General features: G+C 56.6%; 1 pseudogene; it reads right to left on the reverse strand.

Annotated features, from left to right (window-relative positions):
- LOC136993987 (scavenger receptor cysteine-rich type 1 protein M130-like) overlaps positions 1 to 22,586 on the reverse strand; it is a 60,765-nt pseudogene that overhangs the window by 2,693 nt on the left and 35,486 nt on the right.

Raw genomic sequence — 22,586 nt, forward strand, 5'->3', positions numbered from 1 at the left:
GTGCTCCCATCCCCTGGTTTACAGAGGCGGTGCTCGAATCCCTGAGCTACAGGGCCACCCTGCAGCCCGGCAACAGCTCTATGGATGCACTGCCAGCTTGGAGTGCTCCAAAGCTGTCATCTTCCTCCTGAGCTTCCCCCAAGCCCAAGGAGAAAGCCCCTGTCCTTCTCCACTCCAAATGTGGAAAGCCCACAGGAGAAGAGCATTCCCAGAGTGAGACCTCGTGGAGATGGGTGATGAACACGGCTGCTGGAAACACAACCCCCATCCCCACGGGAAACCCCTGCTCCTACTGGGTTCAGGCTCCAGCCATGCATTTCCCACAGAGAAAAACGGGCCGGGGGCTGTTGACGGAGGGGGCTGTCTCAGGGCAGGGGCTGCCAGCAGGGAGGCTCCAGGTCGCGGGGCTGGAGGTGGAGTCTGAGCCCCAGCACCCCGAGGGCCCCCAGGGACACCCCAGCCCTGCCCCATCACCCAGGGGACATTCTGCTGACACCATCTGTATCCCCCAGCAGAGAGCAGTGCATGTAGGGCAAGATCCGAGCAGGAGGACAGGGCAGACCATAAGTGGGGCAGGCGCAGCCCAGCTCTCCTGCAGTGTAGCTGAGGGCTGGACATGGTGACTGAGTGCCAACCAAGCCCCTGTGCAGCTCCCATTGGGACAGCAGCTGATCTGGGACGACCGAGGGGAAGGAGCAGGGTCCAGCCCTTGCTTACTCTGCACTTTGGCGCTGAGGTCTAAATCTCCAGGGCAGAAGAGGCTGGTGAGAGGCACCTGGCACACAACCAGGTCCCTGCAGAGCAGGTGCTCCAGCACAGAAGTGTCTGCCCCAGAGCAAGAGCCCCTCTGCACCCTGGGGTCCCCCTGCCCTGCCACACGCAGCCTGGGACAGAGATGCCTGAGACCCCTCGCAGAGCAGCACTGGGACTTTTCCCTCACGCCTACACTGCCTACATCCAGTCCCCTCCTGCGATCCCTTCCCAGCTCTGCACACATGGTCCAGCCCTCCTGCAAGGTCCCCAGCACCAGTGCTCCAGCCTGGAGAGGAGCTGGGACATCCCCAGCCCCGGGATGTGCTGCTGCCCATGGAGGGTCAGCGCAGGGCCCAGGGTTGGAGGAACTCCTAGTGATGCCTGGGGAAGCGCTATCATGGGAGAGGGTGCTGGTGACAGCTGCCGGCTGCCTCCTCTCCTCGAGGGCAGGATCCTGCTTTTTGCAGGCTGCCAAGCTGTGGCTGTTCCCAGTGGGGAGCCCAGCCACTGGGACCGGGACACACACAACCCCCACTGCTGGGTGGTGGCTTGGCTGCTGGGGGAGAGGAGACATGTCCCTCCAGGGACCCAGAGCTGAAACCCTCTTACGAAGCAGAGGCAGCGCTGGGCAGCACTGGGACTGGGGGAGTTATCCTCTGCCTCCCCAAGACAGGCACCAGACCTGGGCAGATGCATTTGATTTTGTCTCCCAGCCTGACGGTGCAGGCTGTGGGGAAGAGGTGAGCTGTGCTCTGGCTGCTGGGCAGGGAGAGCTGAGGGCAGTCGCATGGCCCCATGCACTGCAAAAGGAAGCATCTCCTCCCATCACTGCCTGCTCCCGTCCCCCTGCACCCTACACACAGATATTCCCCTCCACAAACCCAAACTGGCGCCCCAGGCGAGGCAGCTCCTTCTTCTGCCCTTGCAGCCCAGCAGCGGGAGGGCAGAGGGGTGGGGGTGGATGGGAGCAGGAGGACGGGGGTCCCAGGGCTGCCCAGGACCCTGGTGCCTCACAGCCCCTGCCAGGAAGGAGCCAGCTCAGGCTGGGCCGGGTGTGCTTGAGGGTCCACGAGGGCTGTGGGAGTGAGGAGCAGCCCCTGGAAATGGGAGTCCCTGTGGAGCCAGAGGAGGGGAAATCCCAGTTCTGGGTGCCCAAACAAGCTGCTCTGTACCATGTGCCAGGGCAGCGGGAAGCAGAGCTGCCTCCCAGCTGCTATGGGGAGGTGATCCCTGGGTGATGAACCCCTCTGGGTCTGGCTGGGGTGTTCAGGGCCCTGCTGTCACCTCCAGACTCACGTCTGTGGGGCCACAGCCCAGAGATAACCCTGTCACTGCAGCTCTGTAGTGGCCTCCATGCCTTGGGACCAGGGTGACCCTGGTAGAGCCCCAGGGAAAAGAACTAGCAGGTGTACTCTGGTGGGGGAGGAGACTGGCCCTCCCCACCCAGAGGGGCATTACGGGACCCATTTTGGGTGGAAACTGTGTGTGTGGGTTGCAGGATGGAAATGTCTCTGCCAGCAGGAATATCCTCCAGCTGGCCTATTCACTGTTATCGCACTCCAGGGACCATGGGCACTTGCAGGTGCACAGCCTGTCTCAGAGCCCGTTGTTCCCAAGACGTGCCCCTTCCCCACTGCTGGTTCTTGGTGCTTTGCTCTCCCTGATCAGCCTTGGGGACACTCCCGCCACCTGGGGAGGGAGGCACCAGCTCTGGATCAAACCTCCAAAGGGTTTAGTAAGAACAAATACCAATGCACGCTGTAAAAGTATGGGAACAGAAATAGAGGAAAGGCCCAGCTGTTTCTACTGCCAGTGGGAGAAGGGAGAGTGCTCTCTGGCACTCACGGCTCTCCCAGCTGCACAGGCCTCTCTTCTGTCCCCGGTGCACCCAACTGCACGGCAGTGGTGGGCTCCCCTGGCCCTGGGCTCAAGGACCGTTTGGCACCAGGGCCCTGTCTCTCAGCCTTGGTGTCCTCATGGGGATGTGCCAGAGCTGCCTCTTCAGCATCATCATACCCCGTGTCCATGGGGGGCAGGGATGGGGTGGCTCTCTTGGCTCCGGGGGCCCTGTCACTTCCTCGGGAGTACAGGCTCCACCTTGGAAGCAGCAAGGACACTGCATTGCAGTTTTCGCGATGCGGGTGCCCCTCCTGGGCTGTATATCCCCTTCCAACCCCTCCCCTCACTGCCCCTGAGACATCCAGCCCGTTATCCCACCCCACTTTCCCCACCAGGAAAACACCTTGGACAAGATCCCTCCCCGTCCCGAGAGGTCGGGATCTCAGTACGCAGTGACACTCTGGGCACTGGGGACGGCAGCCCAGGAGCCGGCAGCACTGCATTCCCCCTCACCTCTCTGTGCCTCCCCAGGCCCGTCTCCCTCCTCTGCTTCCCTGGGTGTTTCCCAGTCTTGCTGCCCAGGAAGAAAATCCTCCCTGGGCTCAGAGACTTCCTTGGCATCATCATAGTCATCTGCTGGGTCAACTCTGGGCAGGATGGGGACATCTGAAAGGAGAGGGGAGCTGTTGGCAATGGGAAGAGCCCTCCCGCAGAGTGGAGGAAGGAAGGAGGTGCCCGACCAAGGGGCTGAGATGCTGGTGCTGGCAGGGCTACAGGAGACCCTGCGTTCTGCCCACCTCCCCTTGGGTACAGGAGTGTGCGTGCGGCAGTGGGGATCCCTCTTGCCCAGCCACAAGGCTGGCAGTGTTGGGCTCTGCCCTGGAGCTGGCTGTGAAGGCTCCCCGTGTGCCTGAGGAGATGTCGGGGCTTGGAGGCACGGCTCCTCGGGTCGAATTCAGGACCTGCTGGAGGCAGGGATGGGTCAAGCATGGGAAGTCCCCATGCAGCCCCTCAGGGCACAGGGCTGCAGGTACCCAGATCCAGTGGGCACATCCGACCCTCGCCCGCTCAGTACAGCTCTGGAGTCACACACGAGGGTGATTCCTCCCCACCACGACAGTGATACTCAGTGACACCGCTGTCCATTACACAGCTATGGGGAGGAGAGATCGACCCTTCCTCTGCCTCCCCCTCCATTACCTGGGGCTGACCCAGCACCGTCCTCCTCCTCACTGTCCCCAGGATCGGGCTGCAGCTTGGTCAGGGATCCCTCTGAAGAAGAGCCTGCGGAGAGGAGCAGCGGGTGTTATCGGGGTGAGCTCTGCTGACCCTGCTCATGGCCAGGGCTGCTGGGAAGGGGGACCTACACAGCAGGGACTGCACGGGGAGGAGGGCTTGGGGCTTGCCCTGCTGCCATGGGACAAACCCCATCTCAAAGGGCCTTTCAGAGCTGCCCTAGGACGGCCCCTTCCCTCACCCACCAGGTACAACCCCGGGGGTGCAGCAGGAGAGGCAGGGAGGAGCTGTGCCCCTGGCTGCGATGGGCAGAGCTGGTGGGCAGGAAGCTCCTCTCCTGAGCCCAGCACTGGGCTGCTCTCCCTGCAGACCCTGTGGCTCCAGCGCTGTGGGAACCACTGGCCAGGGGGCTGCCAAGGTGCTGTCCTGGGTCAGGGCTGAGGGAAAGGGCCCTGCAGATGTGCCCCCTCCCAGCAGCGACCCACACTGACCTGAGCGACCAAACTTTGCCTGTTTCTCCCACATCAGGCTGTAGTCAATCTCCTGGTACACGGCCTCAGAGAAGGACTCCAGAGACCTCCTGGAGCCTGGGGACAGAGGCAAGGTCAGCACAGGGACATGGAGACAGGAGACTGGACCCCAATGTGCTCACCCATCCCTTCTGCCTGGGCCAGCCCAGGACACACCCCACGGCCTGGCCCCACTGCTCTGTCCACTCATCTTGGCCACATCCCTGCTGACAACAGCATCCCTGTGCATATGCTCTGGGGCAATGGCATCCTCACGCTCTCCCTTCAGAGACAGCCCCATGCCCCTTTTCACCCTGAGTCACTCCCTCCTCGGATCCTGGAGCAGCTCCCACAGCTCCTCTCCCTGGTGAACTTCCCGCTCTGACAGACGGGTCCTGGCACGGGTGGGAAGGGATGGACGCAGGGAGAAGCCCAGGGACCAGACACCCCCACACAGAGAACCCCTGCCCTGCGTGCCTCCCAGCACTGCTCTTGCTCCACGGCCTCCCCTCCAGCTCTGACCAGAGTGGGGCCAGCAGCATCCCCAAAGGTCTCCCGCTGCTCCCGTCTCCCCCAGCTCCTCACTGCCATTTCTATCCTCCCCCGTCACCATCTCCTCCTGCGTTTGGACTCTCTCCACCCTGCTTGCTGCTGTCCCCAGCCAGACAGTGAAGGGGCAGGGATAGGGCAGGAGGCAGCACCCCCATCGCACCTCTGTCTCTGCCCCTCACGGACACCCCACAGCACCCGCAGGGCTGCCAAGAGGTGTCGCCCACCTGGGACCGATGGGGAAGGACCCACCTCTGCGCTGAGCTCTGGCGCTTCTCACTTGCCCCACCAGCAGGGCCAGGATCAGGCACAGCAGGGCCCCCAGGATGATGCAGATGATGACAGGCACTGAGATTCTCCTGCTGTCCTTCTCATGGCCCCGGGGCAGATCTGCACAGGCAGGGACATGAAGGAGGCAGCTCCTGGCCTGGGGGAGGTGGGGACCCAGGGACACCCCAGTCCTTACCCCCCACACATGGCAGCAGTGGGTGGAGACACAGAGATGGGTCACGGGGCAGCTCCCACACTGCTGGGGAAAATCACAGCCCTCCCCAAAGCTACCTGTTCCCACCCCAGGGCCTCCTCTCCAGGGCTTTGCACCCCAGCACAGAGCCCCTTCCCTCAGGCTGCAGCTCACAGCCTGGCCCGGGGAGATCATCCTCCAGGGAGGAGGAGAGGTTACCTGCTCGGGGAGGTGACATTATCGTCCTGGTTGGAGCTGCAGAGCAGAGAGAAACAGAGATGTCTGTGTGTGTGTGTGTCAGCGGATGTACCCTATAAGTCCCCTCTGAACTGCCCTTCTCTGCGTCCCTGTGACAGCACCCAGGGCCTCTGCTCTGGGCCACAGGGAGGACAGCACCAGCAGCCCAGGGGATGCACCCAGGGAGCTGCAGGAGTCCCACGGGCAGAGGCCTGAGGACACCCTGCCCCACAAACTGCTTCAAACTCCCAGTGCCTCCTTGATCATGCACAGCAGCTGAAACCCCCAGTAATTCAGTGTATACTAGGACGGCACTCAAGGCTCAGCCCCAAAGGGTCCATGGTTAGCAGAGGAGCAGAAGGATGCTCCCAGAGGGGAGGCTTTCCTGAGCCAGAGTGCTGGCAGTGCCCGGGGCAGTGCCTGTTTTCCAAACAACCCACAGCCAGCAGGACCGGTGTCACTCTTCCCATTCCCTCAGCAAACCACAGCCATGAGCAGGATGCTCTGCCCAGACTTTCCAAGCTAAAAGCTGGTGGTCCTGGTGCTCTCTGTTGAAAATAAAGAGCAACAGGCGCCTCTGAGAGGTGTCCAAGATGAGGTGGAGGAGACCCTGCCTGCAGGTGCCTCTGCCCCTCCTTGGGCTATGCGGGGAGCTCAGGACAGCTATTGCTGATGAACGTGGGTCACCCCGAGAGCTGAAATCTTGCTCGTGTCACTACCAAGCTCTTTCTCGGCATTGCACCTTGCTGAACAGGGAGCAAGACTTGGTGTGAGCTTTGTGCCCAGGTGGCTCCAGCATTACCATTGCAGGTGATGTGGGTCTCTTCTTGTTGGTCATCACATGACTGCGGGTTCCAGGGAGAAGAGGGGCACTGCCAAAAGGAACTGTTCCTCTTCCCACATTCAACACGATCCAGCCACGTGGGGCCAGACACGTTGCCGTACTGCTGGACTCTTTCAATGGAGCCTTCATCTCCACAGCCCAGCTCTTTGCACACCAGGGACACGGTGGCGAGTTGGAGCAAACACTTCCCCACGTCCCGTTGTAGAAAACCTACAGGCGCCCAGAGCAGCCATTGCTGTTCTCCAGCCTCAGGGCCACAAACTCTGGAAGGAAAGGCACAAAGTGGGGAAACAAGCTGGTTCTGGGGTGCAGAGAGAGAAACCGCAGGCATCCCTGACAATCCCCCGGGCTGCTCTTTGGCAGCCGAGGGCAGGAGAGTTACTCCAGGAAGCAGGGACCCTTCTGGGCACTCCAGGGCTCAGACAGGCAGAGGGCACTGCCAGCAAGTCACCATTTCAGCAAGGGAGCAGAGAGCAGTCCCTGAGGTGCAGCAGTGCCCTCCCCTCTAGCCCCTGCGCATGGCTGTTCTCTCTCTGTAACCCTGAGTAAAGGCCGGTGGGGACGGTGCACGGGTGTCCCTAGGACGGGGGCAGGAAGGGGGCTTGGGGCAGCCAGGGACAGTCCCGGCCATGCCCTGCTCTCCCCTCATCCCTACCTCCACACGCACCAGGCTCCCACCACCGCTCCCAGCACACACCTGAGCAGACAACTCCTGCGTCCTTTTTGTGGGGGCAGTTGTGCTGTCCCCAGGTCGCGGCAGGGCAGTCCCAGAGAGCAGCTTCATCCCCAGAGCAGTTCACATCGTCCAGCCAGATCTGCCCGGAGCCTTCCCCGTAACGAGCAGAGCCGACCACCTCCACAGCCACCCCGCAGTCCAGCTGGTGGCAAACAACGGTGGCGTCGGACAGGTCCCAGGAGTCGTTGCAGATGGTCCCCCAGGTGCCCTGGTAGTAGATCTCCACTCTCCCGGCACAGCGCCCTGTCCCGTTCACCAGCCGGACCCGCCGGCTCCCTGCAGCCCGGAGAAACCCCCGCTGTCAGGGTCTCGCGGCCCTGGGGAGCACAGCGCAGCAGGGACTGTCAGAGTGACTCACCTGAGCAAACCACCCCCACGTCCTCAGCAGTTCCTGCTGGCGCTGCCTCAGGCAGGGAGATGTTGCAGAGGGTCAGGCGAGCCTCCTTCCCTCCACACTGGACCCTTCTCAGCTCCACGGGGCCCGTCCCTCCCTCAGGCTTTGGCGGGTTGTAGGCTCGCTCTGCCTCTCCGCACTGGAGCTGCCGGCACACCACGCTGGCATCGTTCACGTCCCACTCATCATCCAGGACTCTGCCCCACGCCCCGTGCAGGGCCATCTCCACTCGCCCGTCACACCGGCTCCCTCCGTCCACCAGCCGCAGGGATCCCAAGGGCCCTGCCCAGAGACAGGGGAAATGCCCTGCACCCTCTGTGAAACCAGGCAGCCCTGCACCCTGCCATGTGTCTCCCATTTCTGATGTCCTTGGACACCCTGGAGCTCACCCATCTGTAGCCAGCTCACAGTGAGGAGCTCAGGGATGGGAGTTTTCCAAGGCATTTTTTATTTTCTCCAGCCACTAAACCTTGCTCAGCCATACGCTGTCATTGCTCAGGAAGGTGCAGAGATGGGAAAGCATGGGAGGTCCGGGCAAATCCCAGAGCCACCACATATGTCCTAAATGGCGCGTATGGAGCAGCTCCAGCAGGAGGAAGCAGTGGCCTAGCCAATGGCCTGGGCGATGGACAGGACGAGCACAAGCCTTGCTCCCGTCTCCACCCTGCGGCTGGCACCTGCTGAGATAGCCGGGGAAGAGCCCACATGTCTCTGCCCTTCTGCATCCCTACGGATCGGGGGGACTGGGAGCTTGTGCCTTTGGCAGAAAGCAGAGGGAGGGGGGCCTTTCTGAAAAGACACATTGAGTTTGGGGCAGGAGTTTGAGTTTGCTCCTGGAAGAAATACACGTTCTTGTTGCCTTGGGCTTCCCTGCTTTGTTGGCTTGCTGTGTCACACACAAGGGGCAAGTCTGGCTAATCCTGCGTTTTCCCTGCACTCACCTGAGCAGAAAACACCAGCATCATTGTCCTGTGAGCACTGGGAGGCCCCCAGGACAGTCACAGGGCACTGTCCCAAATGGGATTCGGTGCCCTCGCAGTGGAAGCTCTCTCTCCAGACAGGGCCCGTTCCTCTCCCAAAATGCCCTCCTCCAGGAACAGACTCAGCAAATCCACAGTTGAGCTGATGACAGAGAACGTGGGCGTTGGAGACGTCCCAGCGAGAGTCACAGAGGGTCCCCCAGGTCCCCTGCACCTGCATCTCCACTCGCCCCGAGCACGCCGTGCTGCCATTCACCAGCATGAAGCCTGGAAATATTGCAAAGCAGAGAGAGGGCAATTAGAGAGGATGGCTTTGTGCTTTTGCGCCTCCAGTAGCAAAGAGGGAAATGTCACAGAGGCGCAATCCCCTCTCCTTTGCCTGCATCACTGGAGGATTACAGACAACTCCACGCCTCCTGTACTCACACCATGCTCAGCACGGTCACTTCCCCCCTCCCCTACCCCACAGCGCACAGCTCACAGCAGGCATTTCACACCTCCTCCCTGAATGCTCACGTGTGCAGGTGACACCAGCGTCGTTCGCATGGGTGCAGGTCTGGTTGCTGAGGGACCTCCAGGGGCAGGAGGAGAGGAGCGATTCATTCCCCACACACTGCAGCTCTCTGTCCCAGATGGGACCGACCCCCTCTCCAAAGTGAGCTGCCCCAGGCACGGACAGGGCTCTGCCGCACTGCAGCTCCCTGCAGATAACGTCGGCAGCTTTGAGATCAAAGTGTGAGTCACAGACTGTTCTCCACTGGCCTCCATCTCTGATCTCCACACGTCCTGAGCAGGGGCTGTCCCCTCCAGCCAGCTGCACAAATCCTGGAAAAAACACCAATGGCAGGCAGTTCCCAGAGGCTTCTGGCAGTTACATATCCACATCCCACATCGTTTCCAAGGCAGCCACATCCAAAATGCCCTGTGAACATCCCGGCAGCAGCTGTCAGTGGGTGCTGATGACACAAACCCTTCAGGGCCTCCCTCACCTCCTCTCACACCTGCACAGTGCTCCAGGGCTTGTGTCTATCCTGGAACCACAGCCACAGGCACTGCTCAGAGAAATGATGCTGCCACAGAGGCCCGGCACTGCCTGCCACAGGGTCCCCTGGCACAGCAGCACCTGGTCCGGGAAAATGGGCCCAGGTGCTCACGGCTCCTGCAGCCTGCTCAGCCCCTGCGGAGCTCAGGGCCAGGCTGGGGAAGCACCTCGGAGCAGCCCAAAGTGCGCCCTGTTCCCAGGGCTGTCCTGGGGTGTTGAGGTGTCTGGGAGGGGAGACACGTGCCAGGCACAGAAATGGTGCAGCTGTAACTGGGTCGGTGTCTGGGCCAGCTGCCCCCTCTGACATGTCCCCGGGGAGGGGTGTCCCCAGGCAGGGCCACAGCTTGCTGCCGGGGGTGCACACGGAGCAGGCCAGAGACCGGCCAGAGGAGCAGGAGACCCACGGTAAGCCCTGGGCCAACACCAGCTCTCACTGCAAAAGCAGGTGCAGATGAGGGTCAGTAAGCGCTGGCAAAGCCCTGTGGCACAGGGCAGCGTGGGGAGCCAGGAGTCATCCCTGGTGTCTAGGGCATGGGGACCCTCAGCACTGCCCGATGGGTCCTGGCAGAACAAGAGGAGATTGATGGAGACCAAAAGACCCTGTGGGGCCGGGTAAGGGATTCATCTTCCAGCCCGAGGCACCGCCTGAGGGTGGCTGAGCCCCTTGTCCCCTGCAGGGACATCAGCAGCAACAGTCCCAGCTTGGCAGCAAGAGGAGCCACGTCAGGGCCTGCACTGGTACCCACACATTTCTCCTTCAGGGCACAGCCCAGTTAACGCCCTGATCCCAGCCCTGACCACCAAAGGGGAGGGATTGACTGACTCCTTACCTGAACAAATCACTCCAATGTCCATAACATGATTGCAGAAATGTTTTCCCCAGCCAGTATGACCGCACTCAGACAGGGTAGTCTTGGTGCCTTGACACTCAAGAGCACTCAGCCAAATTGGGCCAGATCCTTGCCCAAAATGTGTGCTCCAAAGAACTTGGACAGCAGATCCACAGCCTAACTGCTTACAAACCACAGCAGCATCTTCCTCGGTAAAGCCATAATCACAGACCGTCCCCCATTGGCCCTGGTGTTTCACCTCCACTCTCCCAGCACAGCGACTGCCTCCAGCCTCCAGCCTCAGCTCCGCAGCACCTTCAAACAGACACAGGACCGGTTAGGAGAGCACAGAGCCCCATTGCTACCACCGTGTGGGATCCCCTGCCTGGGGCCAAGTTCCAGACACTGGGGTGGGAGCCCTCTCCCCTCCACGTTGTCCTGGGACAGTGCTTGGGTCCCTCCTCTCCCCGCAGGCTGCGCTGGGCTTGGCTGGGGGATGCCCAGCTCTGATCCTGCTGGGACATTCACACCCCACAGCCCTCGGCACCTCCTCACACCCCAGCAGCCCACCACATCCTGCCCATGTCCATGCCCACGCGGACACCGTGTCTGGCCCTGCACAGGGCACCCACTCCTCCCCAGAAAAGTGTCCCATGAACAGCCCTGAACCCCCAGACCTCCCCACACACTGCTGCTCCTCCCAGGGCCCCAGGGCCCTGACCACTGCCTGCTCTGGGAACCACCCAAACCCACCCACCTCCTGCAGGGTTTTCCACATCCCCAGGCAGCATTGAGATGATCCCCATGATCCCTCCCAACCCACGTCCCCTCCTCGCACATGGGCATGAGCCCAGCCCCTGCTCTTGGCCAGGACTCCTGGGAAGGACACCTCTCTGCTGGGCTGTGGGTGCAGGTGTCCTGCTCCCCTCCACTCTGCAAAGCACAAAATGCCTTTCCTTGGGCCAGGCACACCCTGAACCCAGGGCAGCGAACACCACAGAAACCCTCCTGGGCACCCCGGGGGTTGGCTGTGCCCTGGGGATCAATGAGCGCTGCAGTCATCAGCTGACTCACTGCCAGCTCCAAGGGCACAGTGCTGGGGGAACAGGGGGTCCCCAAAGGATGCCCAAGGATGGGCTGTCTCTAAACACACGCAGGCAATGACTGCCACAGCAGCACAGCAGCCCTGGAAGCACAAAAACCCTTCTCCTACCCAGAGAGGCAAAAGCAAAGGCACAGGCTGCATGGACCTGAGCACCTTCTGCCCCTTGCCTCTTTGGGCTGGGGGAGGAAACCCCATTTGCAGAGGGACCCCAGTGACCTCACTGGTGCCCGTTGGCCCCAGGGCTGTGGGACAAGGAAGCAGGCACTTACCCCTGCAGAGCTGCACCCAGAGGAGCAGCCACAACACCCGAGGGACGAGGAGTCCCTCGGCCTCCATCCGCAGCCTCCTGCCCTGCTGGCACTGCCCTGCTGCAACCCACTCCTTGCCACAGCTCCTGGGGACTCGCAGGGGACAACAAAGACAGGAGGGCAATATATATCTGCAGGTGCTGGCCCAGCTGCAGGAGGAGCCAATCGAAGCAGCAGGCACCTTTTTAGACATTATCAGGAGCCATCTCCCTTCTGACACAGCCCAGCCCTCCAATGAACTTCTCCAGTGCCGTTCATGACCATATATGAGGGACGGCTCCAATGCGGATGTCACATTGCTGCACTGGGGCATCGTCATGGGACCCACCCCTGTGGGACAGGGCAGACCATGGTGGGGAAATGGCTCTGCTGCCCCTTGTACCCCAGTGTGGGGACAGGGAGCTTTGGGCATCTCGTCCGCTGTGTGTACCCAAGTGTCCGAGGTGTGAGTGTCCCGTTGTCCCTGTACCATGGGGACCATGGAGCTGGGACTGCCCCGGGGGTGGGCAGTGTGACGGGCGAGTGAGGACTTAACAGGACTAAAGTCGTCTACCAACCGATATGCACAAGGATTGACATGTGCAAGGCTGCGGAATGGCAGCATTAACAAGACTGAAGAAGTCTGTCACCTGGAATCTGCACGGACCCCCAGGGAGGGAAGAAACAATACGGAGGTATTGTGGTCTTGCCTCGCTAGCAGGGTCCTCCCAAGCAGACAAACAGACAGTCCTGTGATTGCGAAACTTGCTAAAAGTCAGCAAAAGCAGTATTTGCCCAGAGCCCCGGCCGTATAAAAAGAGACTTGGGAGCTAGGAGAGTTTGAGCAGGGACGGGAACATGACGTGACCATCCTCTCCGGCTGGACCGTGAGTATCCCCACCCCCCCCCCTTTTCCTGGGACGCTGGGTTAAGGTAACTCCTCGAGGTTGAGAGCCCTCTCACTAGGAGAGTGAACAAGCTAGCTTTCAAGCAGGGATAAGCAGTCCTTCCAATTAATAGTGCAGTAATGTACGGTTTCAGGTTATCCTTTCTAAATTAGTAACTGATGGTTTTGTGTTATCCTTTCTAAATTAGTAATCGCATTATTTTAATGGATGTTACTAATCCAAGAACTTGTGTGAGGAAATAAACATCTTTTTTATTATTATTATATTACTGTCTCAGTCGTTGCTATCGAACCTTCATAGCATGAGAGCGTGACAGTGTCATGAAGGGAAGGAAACAGCCCCAACCCTGCTACAGCCCCACTGTGCTGGGAGCAGCAGCAGTGGTGAAAGGCCTCGTTACCATGGCCAGAGCCCCTTCCCGTGAGAATGGGCTTGTCGATCCCTTCCCGCACAGCCCCGCAGTGGGTGCCTTGGCTGGGAGCAGGGAGCTGGGGCATTTCACTCCTCTCACAGCAGACAGGGAAGCCCAGGCGTTCAGAGCCCTCCCTACTCTCAGGGTGTTCACCCAAGGGCCCATTATTCCCTCGCTGGGGCTGATCGGGAGATCAAAGCCTTGCCTGCAGGTGCACAAACCACAGCCCACGTGACGTCAGCAGCCCCCGTGCCACACTCTCCCTGCAGCAGTGCCTGAGCCAGGAAGACGGTGGTTTCTCTCTTGGCTCAGTGCCCCAAGCAGTGTCACAGCAGGTCTCCACTGTGCCAGCTCCAGTCCTGAACCTGCTCCCAGGGATGGGGCTGCAGGGGCTGCTGCTGCTGCCTTTGCAGACACAGGTGCTGCACCCAGGTCCTGGAGGGGGATTTTTCTCCTCAGGCGACCAAACTCCTCCTGGGCTTGTGGACTCAGGGCCAGGCAGGGCGATGGGTGTCCCCTGTGCAGCAGGGTCCCAGTGCTCACAGCTCACAGCACCTTCACAGCCCACAGCCACTGGCACTCGGCACCTCTCCATCTCTCTCTAACTGCCCTCTCATTGCACACCACCATTTAAGCAAAACAGCACACACATTTCAATGCAGATTTCTCCTTAGGAATGCTGCATCTCACACTATCACACCATTCTGCTATTGCACACCTTTATACATTTCAATGCCATTACACTTTCACATACAGTTATGTGTTTTCCTTTTCCACTTAATGAGTGGATTCCTGTTGAAGAATTTGGGAGCATTGTATTAGGCTCTTTGAATAGTATTGTGGCTTGCTTTCTTCATGTTACTGTATTATTTTCCCCTTTAATGGGATGCTGGCCTTAGCCTCTCAGGAGCACTTGGCACTTATTTACCTTCCCGTCCCTTCCTTTCCCAACAGGCACGTGGCTTGGATATTGATTGTGAAGTCACTGGTTCCATAGGGCCTGATGGGCCAGCAGCAGGCACATGGCTGCGACACGTGCTTTTGAGAGCATTCCTGCTAGAGTAACTGATAGGCCAGCAGCAGCCACATGGCTTGGACGCTGGTTGTCAGGTCACTACTCCCTGAAGAGCTCACAGGCCAGCAGCAGACACAGGCCTTGGATGTTGATTCTGATATCACTTCTCCCACATCCCTTGATAGGCCAGCAGCAGACACAGGCCTTGGATCTTCAATCTGAGGTCAGTTATGCCTCAGCACCTGATAGGCAAGCAGCAAGCACATGGCTTGGTTGCTGACTGCGAGCTCACTTCTTCCTGAGTACCCGATAGGCCAGGAGCAGCCACAAGGCTTGCATGCAAGCTGACTGCTAGGTACCTGCTCCCGCAGTACCTGAGAGGCCAGTAGAAGGCACATGGCTTGGATCTTCATTCTGAGGCACTGCTGCATTAGCATGGCGCATCAGGGACACAGAGGGGACAGGACTAGATATGGAAGCAGTCAGGGCCCCCCCAAGGCCTGAAAACACAGCAAGGGCCATTCTCCATCCCTTGAAGTTGCTTTTGTTCCCCCAATGGCTTTGAAAATGCACTTGGTCTGAACATCCATTTTCAGCCCTGCTCATGTTCAGTTCCCACCTCAAGGAATCTCAGGAAGTGCTCCCAAGGGGCTTCCCAAGGACGAAGCTCTCCTCTCCCTTGTGCCTAATCTGCTGCCAAAAAGAGGCCTCTGTGCGCATTTTTCCCAGGCCTTTTTTTGGCGCTGACATTACCTCCGTCTCCTCCAAGAGCCTTTGCATCCATTCTCCAAGCAGAACATACTCAGACAGATCATCGGACATGTTACTGTCCCAGAGGTGATATTCAAGCAAGTGTACACATGAAGAACAGAGACCCAGTATAGCCCTGCAGGAAAATCTAACAAGCTCCCTGCTATTGGACAGGGGTAATTTCTACAGCAAACACAGCCTGGAAATCAGAGATTACTAACGCCACTGCTCACACCAGCTCCAGACTCATTTAGTGGCCTATGAAAGTCTTGCTGGCTCCTTGGCAGGCTTCAGCCTTCTAGTCTGAAAGAAGTACAAAATCCCACTCAATGTCCACAATTGCCAGAGGACAACATCCTCATTTTAAAGGTACCAGTACTAAAGAATGATAATGGAATGGAATAAATTCATGTGCATGCTGCTGCCCGATGAGCTTCTCTGACAGAAGTGTCCTTACAGAAGACATCCAAGCCTTTTGTCTTAGACAGAACTGACCCCACCAATGCTTACACCCACCATATGCCTTCTGCTGACCTGTGCACTTCAGAGACAGAAGCTTCCACAAAATATCTTCTCCAGCCATGAACATGCTGCTGGCCTATCCGCTTCTCACACAGAAGGGACTTCACTGTGACGTTTACAGCCATGTGCCTGTTGCAGGCCTAGATGCTGCTAGGACAGGAGTGGCCTCCAAGGCAATTCCCAGCCATGTGCAAGCTGCTGGCCTCTCAGGTACTCAGAAAGAGCTGACCCCACAGTCACCTTCACACCTATGTGCTTCTTCCTGGCCTATAAGAATCTAAGATGGAAATTACCTCACTAACTTCCCCAGCCAGGAGCCAAATCCTGCTTATCAGCTGCTCAGGCAGAAGGAACTGTAGAACAACCTGCAAGTAATGACTGGTGACATTTTCTAACAGGACAATTGCATGGGAGCAGCAATCATGAAGCTGAAGACAGCAGGGCCTCATGTCTGAGTCAGAGCAAGAAGCCGGCCCTCAAAGAACTCACAAGTCTGCTTCCTTCCCAAATGATGAACAAACCCAGCAAATCCTCTACACGTGAAACAGAAAAAACATTGTCCTATTTTATGCTTTGACCTTCCTGGAGGAAAGCAGCTGGCTCCCTGGAGGAAAGCAGCCCTGTTTCCAGCAGCACTGCCCCTGCTCCGCCATGAGGACACCCACCAGGATTTTAATGCACCCACAGCCCCACCAAACCCACTCGCACCCGTTCTCTCTCCCGCTCTCTTCTCTCCTTCCCTCCCTCTCTTCTTCCCCACCAGCCCCCAGGGACCTGCTGCAGTTCAGGGCACGGCCTCCCTCTTCCCGGGGGTCACTGCAGAGCAGTGCAGTGCCCTGCTCCGGGCGCAGGCCTGGCTCCAGAGGAAGCTGCCCTGCCGGCTGCTGGCGTGGGGTGCTGCCTCTGTCCTGACGCCGCTGCCTGAGGGGGCTGTTTGCGCCCTGCCCCGAGCGACCGTCCATGTGGGGCCGCGGGGCGCTGCTGCTGCGCGTCTCTGCCCTTCTCTCCTGCTCCTCTGCTCTCCTCTCCCCTTCTCTCCCTCTCCCCTCTCCCATCTCTCTTTCACGTGGTTTTCTCCCTCTCTTCTCTCCCCCTCACTCCCTCTCCCTCTTCTCTCTCCCCTCTCCCCCACCCAGGCCCCACCGCTTCCTCCCCTCCCTGAGGGCCCCGCATGCTGGACTCTGATTGGCTGACAGTGCTGTCAGTCCAAGGGAGCCCCACCCTACTCCTCTTGCCAGCCAACAGGAGGGCTGCACTGGGGTGGTGCCATGGCAACCTTTCAGCCAGGAGAGGTGGCCATCAGCCCCCCTCCCCCACCCGGCGGGATGACGCCATCTTAGAGGCGGCTGTGCGGGGCGTCGGGCGTCCCGGGGCCTCGGGGCAGCCCGGCGCTGTGGCCAGGCACGGACATGGCTGCGGCTGCACTGGAGACCAGCCCTCCTAGAGCAGAGCTGAGGCAGGGCCTGAAGGCCCAGGGCTGATCTTCAGTGGTGGCCTGGGCCCAGAGCAGGGGGTGTGGGGGGAGGCCCAGGGAGAGGCTGCTCAGGGCCGTTAAGGCCTGTCTGTGCCCTCAGGGCCCTGACTCGCACGCACAGGGACACACCTGGGAAAAGGGTCTCTCCGCTGGCTGCTCCTGGCCAGGGGCCTTTCCAGTAGCTGACCCCAGACCCCACGGTCCCTGAGGTTGCTGGCACCCTCAGCTCACAGGCCCCCATGACCACTGGCCCCTTCTCCAGTGGTGGCACTTTGACCTCCATTCACACACATGCACACAGAGTAGAGAGCCCCTCAGCCCGGAGAACAGCTGAAAAGGGAGTCAAGAGAAGACAGGACGGGCTGCAGTTACCAGGCACAGACATGGCCAGACAAGCTGACTCACCAGGCACCTGTTCACGAGCAACCAGCACCTTTTATCCCCTTTGCCCTCTGTTTCTCCACATTGCTTCTTCCCTAAGCCAGTTTTTTCCCTCCCTTTCACCATCTTTGGCCCTTCCCCAAAACGTCCCATAATAAGTCTCCCTCAACTGCAAAATGTTCTTCCTGGCGTCCCCTATTGAGTCCCACACTCTGCAGGCAGTAACCCCCTGCAAGGGGGTCTGTAAGGTGGTGCAGGGAGACCATTGACTCATGCAGTGGGTGTCACACCAGGACAAGGGGTTGAGGAGCCGGGTTCAGGTGCTCCGTTGGTTCTGATGAGGTTATGGGGGGTTCCTCTGCCTGTCATTGTTCCTCTGCTCCTCTGTGTTTGTGGAGATTAGCCTTTAGTCCCATAACCTATCACAAACCAGGAAGGAGAGGAAGAGCTGCCTGCTTCAGCAAGACATGCTTGGATCAGCTAGTAACTCGGTGCATTGCACTGCAGATTGAAAAGTCCGGTGAGAAACTGAACTGCAGCTAAATACACTTGGAAAAGCAAACAAGGCTGAAGAGGCTTCTGAAGTCTGGCATGCTCTTAATGAAACTTCACTTTGTAAACTGGACAAGCCGCAGTTCTCCAAGTCACCGTGTCTTTCCTCACATTGTACAAGTGATAGCCCTCATCCTTCTTGTGCAAACAGCAGTGTGAACGAGATGAACAGGAACAAACAAAAGTGCTCTAAGCCTTGGATAGAATGAGTTTCCTTACCCATTTCTTTGTAGCTGGTGGGAGCTCATCCTAGGTGTATGAGGTAAGCCTGACTGGCCCTCTGAACCAATTATTTGGAAGGAAAAGGTGACTTTTTTCAGGAACCCCTAAGCTATGTGAAAGACTTTGCTGCAACAACTCTTCCAAAGAACATCATTTGCCTGCAAGAAAAGTGGGGTGGGGGAGGCTCAGCTTTGAAAGACTTTCCTTTGTCAGTTCTTCCTGAAGGCTACCTCTAGGCTCAGAAGTAAATCCAAGTTTTCCTGCTGACAGTTGCCCCACTACGAAGCCAGGAGAGTTCTGCAATCAAAATGCATAGGTAAGGCAGAATTTCCTTCTTAGTGGAACATACATGGTTCAGAGAGTTACCTTCATGTTTGCTTATTTCCTTCAGAATTTTCTCCTGGCAAAATTGAATGTTTCACTAGACATTGTGTAAGATCAATGAGAAAAGCCATCCCACCCTCTTCTGACTCTAGCCTTGACAAAAGCCTGCAAATATGGACACCTTACAAGGGAGTGTATTTCTCTACATCCAATCTCTGCTAAACTTCTAACTGGAAAAGGAAGTGTAACAGCAGCATAATGAGTTATGTCATGCTCGATCTACCTCTGAAAGTCTTCAGGGAATATGAGCATGTCAGTATCTTAGAACGGGCATCAGTCTATTCAGTGCAAGTCTTCAGCTTGTGTGCAAATCCTGCATCTTTTCCCCACTCTTTTCAGATCTCTCTCCCACTTTGGTCTTTGAGATCTTACCGCTGAGTCCTCAAAATGTTACCAAGTTTGGAAAGGCATCTACATGTAGACCTGTGTCTGTAAGGTACCCACCACACCTGAGTCCTGAATCTTTCTTGTAGTTTATAAGACTTTCTCTGCAAAAACTTGCAGAGTGACTAAAAGAATCCTTCTTAGGAAGCCTGTGTACAATGCCGTGAGAGGGACTAGGGCCTTTCTCCTCCTTTTGAAAAGAAAAAGAGGTATTGTGCTTCCTGGCAACAGGAGGGAAAGGTATTCACTAGGAGGGCTGAGAATTCTCTATATCCTCCTCGCTGTGTACTATGTCCTTGTAATAACTGCGGGGATACAGGATCTCTCCATAATACGGTGCTGTTGGGGTTGCGGAACTTGGAATTTTGGAACCTTTGTTCCCCAGCAGCACATTCGTGTCCCTGTTACTATTTCCTTGTTGGTTGCGGTGCTAGAACCTTTGTTCCTTGCTCAGATATCGGTCTGCTCTTCCTCTGCCTACAAAGCTCTCTCCTGTAACTAGTGTTAACATGTCTGTTGATTTCTGTATTGTACTTGTATTCCTTGGGATTGTGCAGCCAAGCTGGTTTGACCAGAGTGCTTTGCAAGTAGATAGCCAGGGCTGTTTAAGTCTTCCCAGACTGAGAGGGCATGTGAGAGGAAGAGTTGTAAAGGCGCTTCCCATCTAAAGACTGTGACACAGCTCATGTTTGACTTGCCATTGCTGTCTTGGATGTTGGATTATCCTTTGATGAAAGACCTTCATACTAGAGCCTCTTGTGTCGATGGCCTCTGTGGTGCTTCCCCTTGTGACTTTCAGTAGATTTGCGCTCCTCAGCAATTGTCTCAGTGTGAGAAACTCCTTCAGTATTAATCAGTTTTTGTTCCATGCTTTCAAAAGTTGAAATGTTGTTTGTACCCTGGTGGAGTTAGGACACTGAAGAAGAATGGACTGCAGACCAGCTGAAGTAGTTGTAACATTTCTGTATTCCTGTCTGGGGCTTAATTCTCAAGGGGCCCTTTGGGCAGCCCAAGCTGGCATTGTTTCCTAGGAGATTTGCAGTGTAACAATAGTGGGGTGGCCTGTCTGACATATGTAGTCATGGAAGAAACACACAAACTTTACACCCCAGTTAAGAGAAGAATAGAGAGTCTTTGTATGTGAGGAAAGCAGTTAGCTGCAAATGACTTATTACTATCATGCAGAGCAGTTCAAGTACTGTTAAAATCTGCCCTATTTTCTTCCTAATATCTTACTATGATCTTCAGAATTTCTCTGTTTCTTCTACAGAAGTGGATTTTTCAGTGCCCTCAGCAGGAGGGAAAATGAACCTAACTAGAGTGTGTGGTTGCAAATTCTCAAACACTTATTCTTCAATCTCTCTATAAAGAGTGAACATTTGAACTAGCATTTCCTTAGTTTTTAAGAACCTGCATAAGTGTGAATGTGACTCTGTCGTTGTGTGCATTCCATATGAAGATGTCCTACTGCTTATATTTATTCTCTCAACCCTTTTTCCACACTTGCTTTTCATTGCTGTGACGTGCAACTTTGCATTAGTTGTGCAGAAGCAGTATTACAAAGCCGTGGATGACATGAAGGTGATGGAAGATCCTGAGTTTTTCAGTGATGCAGAAGAAGTAAGGATTCGTTTAATTTATTCTTTTTGTATAAGTAATGTATTTCTGTCAGCAAAATAATGTAAATGTGCTTCTAATTTAGCTGAAATAACTTCTTCCAAAGAGCAGCACTATCTGAGAGAACCTTTAGTTTTCCTGGCCTATCAGGTACTCGGGCAACAGTGACCCCACAATCAACATCCAAGCCATGTGCCTGCCACAGCCAATCAGTATACATGGAGAAGTGACTTCACAACCAAATACTCCGCATATGTGCCTGCTGCTGGCCTATCAATACTCACATGGAAATGACCTCACAAGAACATACCCCTGTCATGTGGCTGCTTCTGCCCTATCGGGTAGCCAGGTAGCAATGACATCACAAGCAACATCAAAGCCATGTGCCTGCTGCTGGCCTATTAGCATTCCTGCAGTGATAAACACATTCCCATGCCATGTTCCTTGTTCTGATGTATGGCAGTGACCCCACCCAAGCGCCTGCTACTGGCCTATCAGGTACTCATGCAGGAGTGACCTCACAACCATATATCTGACCCAGCTGCCTGCTATTGGCCTAACTGGTGCTGAGACAGAAGTGCCCTCATAAGCACATACCCAGGCCATGTGCCTGCTTGTGGTGTGTCTGATATTCAGAAAGAAGGGACCTCACAATCAACATCAAAGCAATGTGCCTACTGATGGCCTATCAGGTACTCAGGAAGCACTGACCTTACATGCAATATCCAAGCCATATGCCTGCTCCTGGCCTATCAGGTACTCAGGCAGAAGTGACCTCCCATTCAATATCGAACCCCTGTACCTGATACTGGCCTATGAGGTAGTCGGGCAGCAGTGTCCTCGCAAGCAACATCTAAGCCATGTGCCTGCTGCCTGCCTATAACTGATGCAGATAGCAGTGACCTCAGGCAACATCCAAGCCATGTGCATGTTGCTGGCCTATCAGGTAGTGAGGAAGCTGTGACCTCACAATCACTAGCCAAGCCATGTGCCTGCTGCTGGCTTTTCAGTACTCATGCACAAGTGACCAGAAAACCACTTACCTCCGCCATGTTCCTGCTTCTGGCCTATGATGTACTCAAGTAGCAGGGACCTCAGAAGCAATATGCAAGCCAAGTGCCTACAGTTGGCCTATCAGGTACTAAGGTAGCAGTGACCTCACAACCAGCCAAGGCATTTGCCTGTTGCTGGCCTATCAGTACTCATGCAGAAATGACCTTGCAACCACATATCCCAGCCACGTGCCTGTGACTGCCTACCTGCTCCAAGTTTTTTTTTATGTGGCTGGGGCTCTGGGCAAACACTGCTTTTGCTGACCTCTGTGAGTTGCCCGGTCACAGGACTGCTTCTTCCATGCTAGCGCGGGAAGACTGCAGTACCTCTGTATCACTTCCTCCCTCCCTGAAGTCTGTGCAGTGTCTATCCCACGGCCTTGTACATATCAGTTGGCAAACTTCTTCAGTCCTGTTAACTCTTTACTTGCTCGTCACCCAGATTTTACCCTAAGCTCCAGGGCTCACTTTCCTGCTGGCTGCTTCACAGAATCAGAGAATGTCTGCGGTTGAAAGGGACCTCTGGAGATCATCTAGTCCAACCCCCCTGCTCAAGCAGGGTCACCTAGAGCACATAGCCCAGGACCCTGTCCAGACGGCTTTTCAATATTTCTGAGGAAGGAGAGTCCAAAACCTCTCTGGGCAACCTGTACCAGTGCTCTGCTACCCTCACAGTAAGGATATCTTATTTAAAGCACCCTCTTTATACCCTCCCTTCAGATATTTATACACATTGATAAGATCCCCCTTCAGCCTTCTCTTCTCCAGGCTGATCAGGCCCAGCTCTCTCAGCCTTTCCTCACAGGAGAGATGCTTCAGTCCTTTAATCATCTTAATGGCCCTTTGCTGGACTGGCTCCAGTAGCTCCATATCTCTCTTGTACTGAGGAGCCCAGCACTGGACACACTACTTCAGGTGTGGCCTCACCAGGGCTGAGTAGACGAGGAGGATTACCTCACTCGACCGGCTGGCAATGCTCTTCCTAATGCACCCCAGGATACCATTGGCCTTCTTAGCCACAAGGGTACGTTGCTGGCTCATGGTCAACTTGTTGTCCACCAGCACTCCCAGGTGCTTTGCTGCAGAGCTTCTTTCCAGCAGGTCAACCC

Source organism: Apteryx mantelli, chromosome 23, assembly GCF_036417845.1.
Source record: "Apteryx mantelli isolate bAptMan1 chromosome 23, bAptMan1.hap1, whole genome shotgun sequence".
NCBI classification, from domain to species: Eukaryota; Metazoa; Chordata; class Aves; order Apterygiformes; family Apterygidae; genus Apteryx; species Apteryx mantelli.